The 11,344-nt window shown below is 48.3% G+C and overlaps 1 protein-coding gene across 2 annotated transcripts in view; it reads left to right on the top strand.

Annotated features, from left to right (window-relative positions):
• The window catches only part of LOC103824724 (DDB1- and CUL4-associated factor 12-like), an 830,860-nt gene extending 819,886 nt beyond the window's left edge, over window positions 1-10,974 (top strand). Inside the window, exon 10 of one of the 2 annotated variants that reach the window (XR_007780322.1) lies at window positions 10,660-10,974. The gene's annotated coding sequence lies outside the window, so the exon portion shown is untranslated. Of the gene's footprint in view, window positions 1-10,079; window positions 10,135-10,659 lie in introns of those variants that run through there. The other variant, XR_007780323.1, reaches the window with a different exon arrangement.
• Window positions 10,975-11,344: the final 370 nt, after the last annotated feature.

Genomic DNA, 11,344 nt, shown 5'->3' on the forward strand with positions numbered 1-11,344 from the left:
TCAGGGAGAGAAGAAGAAGACCTCTGTTCCCAGAGATGAAGATGATTTTAGAGATAGATTAAGAGAGCCTTTGCTTTTGAACAGTTCATCTTTAAAACAGTACCCCAAAAGTTGACATGGCCCATGAACACAGTTGTGGGAAAAGTTGTGGAAATAGGAGGGATGTCACGATTGCAGATTTCCCCTGGTGGTTGCTATTTGTGAAAATTTAAAGCCACAAGAGAACTGATTTCTTGTGGAGAAGTCTCCATAACATTAACAAGAGGGACTTCTCTCCCTAAGTGAACTGAAGAAAGACTATTCTAGAGGTGGCAAACTGACTGAAAATTTTAGGTTTTGTCTCTTTACATTGTCAGTGGGAAAGAAAAGGTTGTAAGGGGACGAGGAGTGTCCTGAAGGGTACTGTTAATAAATTTTTCTTTATACCCATTTAAAGTTTTGAGCCTGCTTTGCCTTTCTCCGAATCCTACCTCACAGCAGGAAAAGAGTAAGTACATTCTAGGGAGTACACTGGTGTTTGGCCAGCACTGAACCCACCACAGTCTTTTCTCCTGGTTCTTATCTAGCCTCATGAAACTTTAGTTAAATTTTTTCTCTCCTCTACCCATCTGTGGCAGGGGAGGATGAGTGAGCAGCTTTTTTGGGTGCCTGGTGTTTGGCCAGTGTCAAACCATGACAGTGATGTACCTGCACAACCAGGTTCTCCACCTGGGCAGTAATATCTTGCCACAATTCAGCAGCCCAGATGGGTTTACCCCTGTGAGAAACGACTGTTCACTTTTTAAAATTTTAGAGGTTTATTAAACCTTAACAAAAAATACAACAAAAGGACTAAATAAGGAAAAATTACAGCCCTGGGGGCCCCCATGACTATCAGCCACGTGCTCGTGCTCGTCTTTAAGGTGGATGCTCTGCCTTTTATACCTCTAGCCTTTCCTAAAGTCTTGTCAGTTGACTCCTTCCTTTCCATCTAGTGATGGAGATCACTTTCTTACATCTTGATTGGAAGTCAGGTATTGCTATAGTAACAAGCCAACCCTCCCCAAATTCCCCGACTACCAAGGCCATCCCATGATAACAATGCAAGGCGGGGAGGACACATTACAGTAACATAACTATACATCTACAAAACTTCTTTTAACATACATATAATGTTCACCCCTTAATTGTGAGAGCAAACCATCCCATTACTGATCTATAACATCCCTATACTGCCAGTTATTCTGCTTCCACTGCAGCAACCACCCTCACAGGGCATTTGAGACCATCCATGAATCAATACAAAGTATTGGCCATTTCTCTCGTTCAGCAATGTCTAAAGACAGCTGGATGGCTTTCACCTCTGCAAACTGATTCGCGTTCTCCTTCAGCAGTTTCTGCAACTTGTTGTAGAGGTGAAACAAAGGGCAGAAACAAGGGATTTAAGACTCCACAGCTATAGTCTGTGGGGTGAACATTCCTAATAACAGCTCTGGCCAGCAGTTGGGGACATATGGGTATTTATTCGCCAAGAATGTCCAAAGAAACAAAGACTCACAGTGTTGAAGGTTAGGATTTTTCCTTTTTTTTTTCTTTCTCTCAGGGATATTTGTCCCATTTGTTGTCTAAGAGATGATCATGACCAGTATTTAGGAAACAAAAGAAGCGGCTAAGGAGGAGGGGAAGGGTACAGCTGGCTACTCTCTTAGCTGGGGGGTTTTTCTCTTGGGGGATGTTTTGCGGAGATAATCAAAACTCCACAACTTTGTGAAAGTTGTGAAGCCGGTATGTTTATTACAGCGCTGGACGCATGTGGGAATCGTTCCCCTAAAATGGCATGCGTGCCCCTGGGATCTTCAGGTCCCTTTTTATCCGCCTCCCCAAATACATATGCATACAATTTCACAATAGGTTCATACATATTCATTTTTCAAACTTCATGCGACATTTAGCGCTAGTTCTTCTTTATCAGACAGAATTCCTAGGTTAGATTGACCTGCCCCCCTCAGCAGTCTCTGTCTCTTCCCCCTTATCTCTGTCCTTCACTGAAGAAGTTTCTCTGAGCCCAGGCTTTTGCAAGAACAGGCAGTCAGACTAAATAGCTATGGTTTCAAACTAAAGACTTAAAGATGTACATTTTGCCTAAATCAAAATGGATTTCTACCCTGGAAAATTTCTACTCTGTCTCAGAAGTGCAGAGATACTTTGAGATTTTGGCTGGAGGGTGAGGAGCTGGGCTCTGCTCCTCACTCACTCTCTCGTTCTTGGATTGGAGGGGAACAGCCGAGTTCCTGCTTCCGTGGAGAGAATTCGCTGCCACCATGGAGTCCAGCCCTTCACTGTTTCTTCCTTACTGTGGATGCCCCTTTGCTTGTAAGAGTGGCTGTAAACTGGGACCTTAACACCCGATCACACTGGAAAGAACCCTCACCATCTACTTAGGTGCCTCAGGGGAAAACCTGGAACCCCGAACCCCTCCCTCTTCCTGGAGGGCGTGTCTCCCAGCTGCGTATGGCAGCTGCTTGCAGAAGCCCAGCTGCCACTGCCGAGCCCCACTGTCTTCTGCTGCTGTTTCAGGGCTTCTTGCTATATTTTAACCAGACTCCCGGGCACCCTGCGGCTTCTGGCACAGCCACAGAGTTTCTGCTAAATTTTGTTTGCCACCCCCATGAAATTGAGGTTTTGGGGGTTTGCTTAAGTTAGCAATATGAATTAAGCATTTAAATTTTAGCTTGTAGAATTGTGTGTTGAATTTTAACCTTTTACTTAAGAAACTTCTGCCATGGTACAAAGGGCATAGGAAAATGCAAATTTCTGAAGCTTTTTGTGATAAAGAACAATACCAGGAGAAGACCAAGGAATGCAAGAAACCTAGATAAAGGGGCTCCTCTGTCTCCAAGCTGATCAAAATCGACAGACGTACTCAGATAAGCACCAAGGGACCAAAGCGCACATGCAAAGAAGAAAAGTTCAAAAGTTCAACCATGAGGAAGACCACCCAAAGACTCCCCTACAACCACCACTGTGAACAGTGCATGCTCAGAAGGGCATGGATCTACTTACCATGCGAGGCAAGGACAGGCGGGGCCAGGGGTTGAATATGCATGGCAAGGTTGTGCAATGTAATGTATATGAAACACCTTCATGAATAAAGATGTGGGTCAGACCGAGGCTCGAGCACAAGTTTTCATGAAAGCTATCTCGCTTGTGCGGGGTGCTGACAATACATACCCACTTCATAACTACATCAGGTTGTGGAGTCTATTTATTCCGCGTATCACTTCACCCAGGTGTGTCCACCTCTGCCTTTCCAGCTGGCTGCTTCCAAGGTTCCTGCTACAGCCCATTTTGCCATTTGGAGGAGCACCAGGACCAGCTGCCCCTGTGGGTTTGTAAAGGAAGCCCCTTTTCTATCTCTTCCACTGGCTGCCATGCCATTACCCGCGTGCAAAGAGGCGGTGTCAGCCTCTGGTTTGTCATGTGCCAGTACTATTGTCTTGTTGCTTTTTCTGTCACCCACCAAACTCCACTGGTGTCACTGCTACTGTTTCTGAGCCATTGGTGTGTTGAGGGGGAGAAAAAGTCTCCCCAATCACCAAAAATGGCACCCCTTCGCCCCCACTCTCTCTGGCCCCCATGCTGCTAAGCGGTGTTGCAAAATGCACGCTGAAACAGTTTCTCTAGTTGGTACTGTTGAGAGCCCAGAAATCAACCTGAAACAAGTCCCTCTGGAGGCCAGAGAGAAAGAAAAAGTGAAAACAAAACCATGAAGGGGAGCCAGTACTGCCTCAGCTCTACTGAAGAGAGACAGGGAAAGCCAAAAGTCAAGAGAGAAACAACAAAAACAACCCCATGAAGCAGAGTGTCTGCCTTGAGCAAATGCCACAAGGCAAGAGTGGGTCTGCCTGAGAGACTGTTATAAATACATATTATATTGTTGGCTTTTTGCAATTATTAAGATGAATGCTATATGTATAATGTTAAAATAACTTTGCGTTTATTTCTGCTATTAACAAAAACTTAGCCATAGTAGTAGTGGTAGCTGATATAGTTATGAGTGAACTGTCTGTTTGGTCAGGATTACATCCAGTGAACATGTAATGAGGACCCTGCTATTGATATGCCAACTATCAGCATCTGCCATCTGAAGAAAGTATGGACCAAGGCCAAAACTGGAATAGAGAGAATGGACCAAAACCACAGCCAAGAAACACGCATGCTCTAAAATGGTGGACCGAAAGAGGGGCCATGCAAAACAGTTCCTGGATTATGTAAACTAGTTTATAGAAAAATATGAATATGCATAAGGGTCTATAAATATGCAAAAGGCTGTTGTAATGGAAAAGGCATTTAAGGGGTATCTGAAGATAACAGTGTGCTCTTAGCTGAATGCCAAGCACCCAGCCATTTTTAACATTTTGCTTTATTTCTGTCTCCTACTGTCTTTTTATTAAACTTTTTAAATTTTACCAGGAAAGTGAACCTCATTTTTAACAACTGGGGATTTGTCTGGGATCAACACCTCACCCCTGAGACCCCAGGGGACACAGAGTGGGGGGCACACCCCACCCGAATTCTGCGGCCTCGCTCCAGTTCTTCTGGCATGGATTGGAGGTTGCAGGTAGAACACTCCGTGGAAAAGAAGGAGACTAATAAAGCAAAGGAAGAGGGAAAAGGCTCCCTAAGAAACCGCAGTGGTTAGCCTCCCAATTCTTGTACACGAAGACCCGAAAAAGAAAAAAAGAGTTACAAGTATTTTTTGGGGGGACAGGTATGGGGGGTTGCAAGATGTGTGTTTGAGATGTGGGCTGGCTACCCCCAGACCTATGAAGTGAGAGTGGAGTCTCCCAAGCTGCATTTAATGAGAAAAACAGCCAGTAATGAGATGATGTGAAAGATAAAAGGCGTGAGAGAGACCCCCCCCCGGGGTAACTGGGATGGGGTCCCAGGGAGGGGTTTGGACCCCTTGGAGGAAGGGAGCCAAGGGATTTCCTGGCACAATCCACAGTTAAAAGCAGGATAAAAAGTGTGTGTGTGTGGGGGGCGCTAAAATTTTGCCAGGTTGAGGATCAAAAACACACAAGACGGGAAGTGTAGAACTCGAGAGCACATGGGCTTAAAAGCTTCCAGGTTGAGAGTAGAAAACACTAGAGGCTCGGAAGTGTGGGATCCAAGAGCACCTGGAAGTGGCCAATAACATTTGAGATTCTACAATACCCATGGGTGGATATTAACAAGTGACTTGAGAGTAAAGGTACCTTATTTTTGTGTTGTCCTGTTGTGAGTGGGGGTGAGTGAGACAGACACAATAAAGAAATAAAAGTGAATGAGTGTAAATAAATGAAAGTATATGTAATGCAGATTGTTAATTTTAAGTTTATATTCTGGAAGGAGGTGTACTGTATTGTGTAGTTGAGAGAAAGGGGTTTCTGTGTTGTGGGGAGTAGGTGGTATTCAAGTGGCTGGGGAAGTGGGAAACACAGGCCACCGATGAAGAGATAAAATCCGGAGAAATGAGACAAAAAACCAGTAAGTCAGGCTCAGGGAAAGAAGGCAGTAAAAGGGTGCCAGTAGATATACCCCAAGATAGTCCCCTGGGAATGATGTTATCTAACTGCGATATTGATCCTTGTACAAGAGAAAAGGATAAAGTAAAAAAAGATTCAGTATTGTATGATAAAATGGACAAAAAAGGAAATAAGACCCGACCACATCTATTGGCCTAGATATGACTCTTTTGAAGTTTGGATTTGTCAGGCCTTAAACACATTTGTAAATTCCAAAGAACTGTTTAATCCGGAAGAAGAAGAATATGCTGTGTGCTGGACAGGAGACACGGAACTGCTGGGGATAAAAGTTTTTAAAAGATCAGAAACCCAAGAGACAGAGCAAGAAAGGAAAATGAAAGAAAAGGGCTGGGACCCCCTGGAAATGTTGCCTCCCCTGCTCCTGCTTGTTCCCCTGCTAGCTCTGGCTTTTCTGCCCCCCCCCAGCCCCATCCACACCAGGGTTTCGCACCTGTGCCAGCCCCTGTCTCTGCTTGCGGCAGCTTTGCCCACCCAAGCCCCTGCTGCCCTGGCCACCCAGGCTGCTCAGGTTCCTCCAGCCCCCCCCGGCCGCTCCGCCTGCAGCTGCCCTGGCGATGGCGCTTCTTCCAGCAGCCTAGGCCACCCCAGTTTTTCCAGCCCCCCTGGCCACACTAGCATTCCCACCTGCACCGGCCCCAGCTGCTTTGGCCATCCCACACCAGGCCTCTTCTCTTGCAGACCCTCTGGTCATCCCAACCCCAGACGCTCTGTCTGTTGCAGTGTGATGTCATGGTTTGCCTCAGATACCCCGGGTTTCTCCCTGAAGATTTCTTCCCCAGGTGTGTCAGCCACCTCTCCCTCCCACTCCCTTGCTCCCTGCTCAGCACTGTCTGTCAATCCTGGCATTCCAGAAGGGCGTCAAGTGATTGGCAGAATTCAAAAGATGCCCTACCCCTGAGGGGACATTGGGCCATCCAGGTGTCATTTGTCCCTTGAGACTTCCCCCCTCTACCTGGTTGGTGGTCCCCCGTGTTCCTTCCTTCCCCCTCTCCTCGGGGTTAGAAGGAACAGCAACCACGCAGTTCGCAGTTCAGAGAATTCTGTTGGAGCTGTTGCTGGATTCAGAGGCCTGTGGGGCAGGAATAAAGCTCTGGATCGAAACCCTCCATCTGAACCGACTACTTTTCCTTCACCATCACCTTAAAGCTTCTCTGCCAGAGGTAAACCTGAGCTCCTGCATGCCTGGACTTGCCTCCAAGCACCCAGTTGCAGCATCCAGCCAGCCAAAGGTTGTCTCTGAGGTGAAATCACCACAGTTGCCGCCTTTTGATCAAGCAGCAAAAGCCAGACAAGCCCAAGCATGTCCCATCCGGCTATATTAGTAATTATTCCAATATATTGGAGCCCAACATGCAGCTGCTCTGATCCTGCAGCCCTGAAGAGACACTCCAGAGCTCCCAGAACCTCAGAACACCACTGAGAGACTTTGAGGCAGCTTAGTGTCCACTGGCAGAGCTTTGAAAGCATTGCTCTCCAGCAGAGACTTTGGGACTTATCCTACAGAAGCCTCGAAGATGTTCTGTGCCTCTGGAAAGAGCAGCTCCTTTTTAGTGAGCAGACCTTTTGAGAAGGAGAATAGGGTAGCTCCTCCTGCCTGAAGGAGTCCTATTCAGGTTGAAGAGAGAAACCCTGCCAGACCACGGCACCGATGGCACCCATTTTAGGTGAGTAGCTCCGCTCCATAAGGAGTGGAAACTCTAATACAGTCTCTAAAAAGAGATCTGTTCTTTTTCGCTCTTATACAGAGCATGGAAAAGCTGCGCAGCCCGGGGAGCGGTAGCTATAATGCGTTAGGCATAGCCCAGAGAGGCAGGGCTTTGCCATTTTTAGAATTTCTGTGGCAGCGAGCTTGCACCGGGGCGCCAGCTCAAAAGAACGGAGAAGCTCTCCCTGCCCCTCCTCTTCGCGGCGGTGCTGCGCCGGCTCAGCTTTCAAGCTTTCTCGGCGCCGCGCGGGGCAGCGTGGCTTTTGCAGCTCGAGTTTGCAGCGCGGCGCTGGGAGGCTTTCTCGGCGCGGTGCGGGGCGGCTCCAGTTTCGGGTTCGCAGCATGGCGCGGGCAGGGGAGGCTCTGTCTATCCCCCGGCGCGGCGTAGCGAGTTCTGATTCTGTGCCGCTGCCAGCGGCACTTTTAAAAGCGGCACAGACAACTGTGCCGTGTAGGACTAAAAGTCTGCTTGCTTTCGCCTCTTAACCATGGTTTTTAGAAATTGGTAGCTGATTTAGTTTTGTTTTTGGTCAGCGAGAGATTGTGCTGTGCCATTAACACCTAAAATGAGCTCTAAAGTTAAGCATGGCACAAAAAGGAGTGTATTATCAGATTGTTAGAATTTTAGTTAGTGGAAATGTAACGTTCTCTAAAGGAAAACTGAAACGGTTTATAAGGTGGCTTTTTCTACACTTCCCACAAATTTCTCCTGAACAAGTCCACAATATCCAATTCTGGGACAAAGTAGCGCATCAATTGATAACCTTGGGAAAGTCCGGGGACAGGTCCTCAACTAAATTTGTGTTTTGGAGCTTACAAGTTCGATCAGCCTTACTCAAGCAAAAGGAAGTGAAGGAAAAGCCAAAAACCAAGGACTGTACCTCTGCTCTTCCTATTTCTCCCCCCCCAAGCTCTGAACCCTGCACCCCAAAACTTGGTATTTTAAAGAGAGCAGACTCTGCTCACGCCCAGGGAAGCCGGCTCCCTGAGCACTTTAAAATGCCTTAGTTCAACTGTCCACAAAGTCCTGGCCAGACCGAGTAGAATTGTCCCTGTACCCCTGTGTCCCCAGCTCAGAAACCCTGAGCACGTGTTAGCTTTTTGGAGAGCAGTGACCCCCAAAAGGGCTCCCAGTCCCCAGGGGGCCAAGAAAATGGAGGATGACATGTGGCACCATGCCATACCTGGTCTCCTTCTTCCCATGATTCTCCTAAGCATCCCAAAAACCCTTCCTCATCCCCTACCCCCTCTGATCCTTGTGATACCTTACCTCCCCCCACCTCACCTGTTACTCCCTCAGCTCTGCCCCTCTACTCCTCCCAGGGAGCGTCTGTCGACGTGATGTCACCGGGCATCCCCGTCCCCTGCCAACCCGTCCCCGCCCCCTGTTCCAACGGTATCCCTGCCCCCTGCCAACCCCCTGTCCAAGCCCCCTGTTCCAATGGTGTCCCTGGGTTCCCACGGTGGGGGCACGCCCACTGCTTGTCCCCATAGCTGCACCTGTGATCTCAATGCTTCCGATTCAAAGGATACGGAGCAGGGAACCGCAGACCCAACACAGGGTCCCACTTTGTCATTCGCCCCTGTTACGTATCAGCATGCAGGGCAAGGGGGAGGAGCCCCAACTGCTAATTGGAGAGTTTTCTCACAACAAATAATAAAAGAGGTCTGCAAAGAACACAAAGAGTATGGCCCATATAGCTCATACTTCCGTAGCCTTTTAAATGCCGAACTGGGTAGGACTGTAGTAGTCCCACATGATTTAAAACAGCTTTTTTCGTGCCTCATGACCGCTACAGAATTCAAATTATGGGAATTGGCATGGAAACAACTGCTAAAAGAGGCTCTCCCAGACTTGCATGCTGATCCAAACACAGCAAAAGATGCCAATGGCTTGCCAATTACCATTGAGCATCTCTCCGGTGAGGGCCAGTGGTCTTAGGCCCCAACCCAAGCTGCAGTAATCCCTGAAGAAGTACTTGAGAGAGTTAAAGAAGCAGCTGAAAAAGCCTTCTTTACCCTCCAACCTGAAGGCCCATTCGAGCCATATAGTAAGGTCAACCAGCTACCATAAGAGCCTTTTCTTGAAATTTGTAGAAAAGTTAACTAGAGCTATGGAAATCCAAGTTAAAAAGGAGAATGCAAGGGAAGTGGTTTTAGAGGAAATGGAATTAACAAATGCAAATGAACAGAGTTGAGCAGCAATTTTAAGCTTGCCTCTAGAAACCCCCCCCCCACTAAAAAATATGCTTCTAGTTTGTAACGGGAAAGTGCCTCTGATGAGTGTGGCTCAGGACACCAGACCAAAGCTGCTGCCAAGACCACCACAGCGAATTGCCATTGCCAGCCCTGCGCCCATTCCCTCAGCACAGCGGCACACTGGGCAGCAGAGAAGACCAGCTATGGTTGACCCCACAAAGCCATGCCTGCTTTGTAACAACCTTGGGCACTGGAGTAACCAGCGTCCCCTGAAAAAGCAATTTGATTAATTTAGCAATAGCAGGGGAAGAGAACTACAAGCTCTCCCAGGGGGTCAACAACAACAAAAAAATGAATGGGGAGCTGTCGTGGTTTGAAAGGAAATGAAGCTTTTTGTGATGGTGTGGGCAAGCCAATCAGTGTTCAGATTTAATATTGGCACCTGGTTTGTCCACTGAGGGCAGGATACGCCTCTGAGAACACAGGGGTTAAAAGCTGTGATCTCCCAGGGGAACTTCCTCTTGGAGTCCCGCTCGAGAGTGAGCAGACCCCCCTGCCCGGCCTAACTGGGCAGGGGGGGGGGAGGGGAGCCATGTGGCCGGAGAGAGAGGTAGGACAGGCCTGGGCCCAAGGGTGGAGGAGAACATTGCAAGGGCTTCGGGCAGCCATCCTCCATCCCCCCCGGAGAGGGAGAGAGAGACAGAGCCGGTGCCTGTGATAGCACAGCCGGCATGAAGGAGAAGGGGGGGGGGTGCCCAGCAGGGCAGCCAGGCGTGGGAGTTGACGAAGTAAACCGGCAGAGAGCTCGGGACTTTTAACCCCTCTGAGGAAGATGAGAACCTTGCAAAAGCTGAGTCCTCCTGAAGTTGATGAGATTGAGAAGCTATTGAGATAGAGAAGATGTTGAGAAAATTCTAGGTGGGAGGAGATGATGGAGTGGCTTTGGGCTGGACTTTTCTTGTGTAGCCACGGCAGAACCACTGGTGTTTCTGTGCCACAGAGACTGCATTCTAGGGGGAGGCGATGGCTCAGAGCCAAGAGAGTGCGGTGATGTGGAAGTGTGTGAACAGAGACGACGGGTGAGGAGGGTGGTGGTGGTGCCCTCCGTCTCGAAGAAGAGAAGAAGAAGAAGACGATCTCTGTTCAAGAGACCCCTCGGCCCCAGGGGGTGAAATTTGGGGGGGACAGGTGTCCCAAAAGGAGAAGGACTGTGCTCCCTTTGGAACTGGTCAAAGTATCCTTAAAATGAAAAAACCCCAGAAGCAGCTCTGATCCTTGTGCAGTGGTGAGAGCACTGGACATGGAAGGCGTGTGGCGCAAGAGGGACTCCTCTCTTCTCGAGAGACTGAGAATCGATTGTCTGAAGGGTGGCAATGAAATTGGAAATTTGGTGGGGGGAGGAGGAAGAATTTTGGAAGGTTTTCATCTTATGTTCTATTGTGTTTTGTGTGTCTTCCTTTGTAGTTGTAGGTTAATAAATGTTTTTTTTCCTTTTAACCTTAAGTTGGAGCCTGCTTTGCTCTGTCTCTGATCATATCTCACAGTAGGTGCCTGGGAAGTAGGTGTTCTCGTGGGGGCACTGGCATTGTGCCAGGCTCAAACCATGACAGGAGCGCTGGCCTGCCAGGTGCACAGACACAAAAAGATCAGGCCAAGGGAATGAGGGAAACAAAAAAGACCAAGCGCACAGTAACATCCCTATTCCTCTAAGTGAAGCAGATGCTTCAAGGACCACTTCTGCTGGTCCACCACCAGACGTGACACCAAATAACCTTTGCTCTGACTTTGATGAACCTGTTCTAACCCCAATTTCTGTCAATGAGCCTTTCAGGTTTCAGCTGACAGAACCACTCCACCTGAAAGATACTGACTG

The sequence above is a fragment of the Serinus canaria genome, chromosome W, assembly GCF_022539315.1.
Source record: "Serinus canaria isolate serCan28SL12 chromosome W, serCan2020, whole genome shotgun sequence".
Lineage (NCBI taxonomy): Eukaryota > Metazoa > Chordata > Aves > Passeriformes > Fringillidae > Serinus > Serinus canaria.